This window comes from Marmota monax, unplaced genomic scaffold (genome assembly GCF_021218885.2).
Source record: "Marmota monax isolate L192 unplaced genomic scaffold, Marmota_monax_Labrador192_F-V1.1 WCK01_AAM20220418_F8-fsc00388, whole genome shotgun sequence".
In the NCBI taxonomy this organism is placed as follows: domain Eukaryota; kingdom Metazoa; phylum Chordata; class Mammalia; order Rodentia; family Sciuridae; genus Marmota; species Marmota monax.
This window is the reverse complement of record NW_026693174.1, coordinates 244319-246891: the sequence shown is the minus strand read 5'-3', so window position 1 is coordinate 246891 and position 2573 is coordinate 244319.

Sequence of the window (2573 nt, the reverse complement as noted above, 5' to 3'; positions counted from 1 at the left end):
CCCTTACTAACAGAAAGATCCCCAGGCTTGAATGGGGGACTCTGTGTGGCCAGGAGCATGTGGAGGACCTGCCTGGGGGCTGAGGTATGGACAAACCTCTGTGTGTTGGTGCTCTGAGACTAGATGCCCAGCCCTGCCTTTGCATCCCTCCACCTAGTCACTAAGGCCACTTCTTTAGTATTAGTGAAACTGCCCCCATTCAAATGTTGATGCCTCACCTCATTGTTGGTGTGTTTTCATAAGTGGTCTATATGAAGGAATGGAGGTTAAACAAGGTCATCCAGGTGAGGCTAATCCCACAGAACCTGTGTTGTTCTGAATAGATGTCCAGGGAGCTCTCTGTCCAGGGAGCTCTCTCCATCCCTCTCAGGACACAAGGAGAAGCCTGTGAGGACAAGAAGAGAGCCCTAGGAAGGGAGCCTACAACAAAAGGGTCATCTTCTGCCCCTTGACTTCGACCCTCAGGCTGAAGAAAATTGAGAAGACACACCTTTACTATCTGAGTCACTGAGACCAGTGAGGTGTGTCTCCCTATGACAGTCCCTGAATATTACATCAGAATCTCAATCTTCCCTGAGCAGGAGCAGCCTCAGGACAAACCTCATGGACATTGACCTGCCATGCTCCTCTCTTTACTGCTCCTCTAACTCTCATCCTCAATGTGTGACATGTGATGATTCTTTGCACATGATGTTGTCCACCTGTTTCATCTCTGATCAGATTCACAGCCCATGGAGTGAACACATGCTTGCTGTTGATAGCTGAGGGTCTTCATGTTACTTCTGATTAGAGGCTAGTGAATCTTAAATGGACCATGCTTCCCTGCTTCTGTCCCAGAAGAGAGGCTCTCTAGCCTTTCTAGGGTCATCCTGAGGACAAACAGGGTCCCAGTCTGGCAGCATCAGAAACCAGGCCTGGCTCCCAGCTCCTGCTCGCTCTCAGTGCCCTGGCCATGGTGCCTGGCATGTTGGCAGATGCCATTCTGCAAGTAGCTGTGCTGTTTTCAGGACATGTGCCTCCTCTGTCACCTCTAAGACATCAATCTCACTCCAGGTGCTGCTCCACCAGGAGGCTGCTGACAGTCTCAGGCCATCCCAGGAGGCATGCTGGGGACAGCTCTGACAGCCCCTTTCTCTGCCCCTCTCTATATGTGGCTCTGGGCAAATGACCCAGACTGTGAATGTCCCTTATTTGTGAATGGAACACTAAAGAATACAAGGTTGCCTGCAACGGACCATACCATGGACCATGAGATATACATACAAATTGGAGAAAATCCCCAGGGCTGTTTTATACACCCTTGAATATCTTAGAATGAAGACACTCTGTAAGATATTCCTAGTCGGTTTTCATTCTTAACTGAAAGTCCTCTGGGTCACCTGATTCTCTGGAGCCTGCCCTGCTCTAGGCTAAGCCTCCTCCTGGGCACCACTAAGGCCTATGTAAACTGATTACAACTCAGAAGCATCTCTCAAGGACCTGAGAGTCTTTTCCACGTGTGGAATCATCAAAGAAACAGGAGCCGTGTCCCCAGGACACTGTGGGAGGCAGAATCCTGGCTTTGGCCATGTCAGCCATAGTCACTGACCTTCCCATGTTTCTTCGCTCTCTGCCTCTCCTGAGCATCCACATGCCCCAGCCTCCTAATCATTCCAATCAGAGTGGAGTTAAGCCCTCTCCCCTACTGCTCAAATTCCAAATAATTGACTCATTTCTAGATGTTGTGTGATGTTTTATAGAACATGCCCTGGGACATACCTAGACATACCTAGAAGTCTGACCTAAGGTTGACCCTGAGCCTGGAAGAACCAAAATCTTCAAAGCAACAGAACCTTAGACCCAGGATTTTAAGTTCAGCCCCCTAAAATCAAGAGCTGGTGTGCTGACCATGAAATCAAAACACAGAAAAAAGTAATAAAAACTTTCAAAGATACAACTGCATCCAATCAAGACCACCCAGGACATCATGGATTTCCCACAGCCCTTAGAAGGCCACTTCACTGGCCAGCAGGGGATGTAGGTGTAAGCTGTCCTCCTGTCTCCATATTGGTTGATCTGCAGTGAAGTCCTTCCCTTTGCTACAACCCCAGGCCATGGTAAGCACGTGCCTGTCTTCTCCACCTGTGGGGCAGCGATCTCTGGCTTGGCATCATACAAAATGTGGGCATATGTGCATTTGTTCCACCAGAGAAGCCTCTTTCTATCTATGCTGTACAGCATTAGAAAGTCAATGAGATTACAAATGACCTCAGCCCCTTTAGTATGGGTTTTCTAAGCCCTGTTTGTGTCAGGTGATTAGGGCTGTCATAACACAGTATCAAAAAGCTGTTGGCTTAAACCATCAGACAGTCACTCAGGGATTTGAAGTGCAGAAGGCTGGGTCTCCTTCCATGGGACAGGCCCAGGGCACTGATGGCTGGGCTCCTGCACCAGCCTGCACTGTCTTCACTTTCTGGAGTCTGCAGCTCCTCTGGCTGAGGCCACATCCCCACAGTGACTATGTCCCTGTTCACCTGGCCTCCCCTCTTCCAAGTTTGATCTCCTGCTCTCTTATGAGAACACCCTCAGGGCCC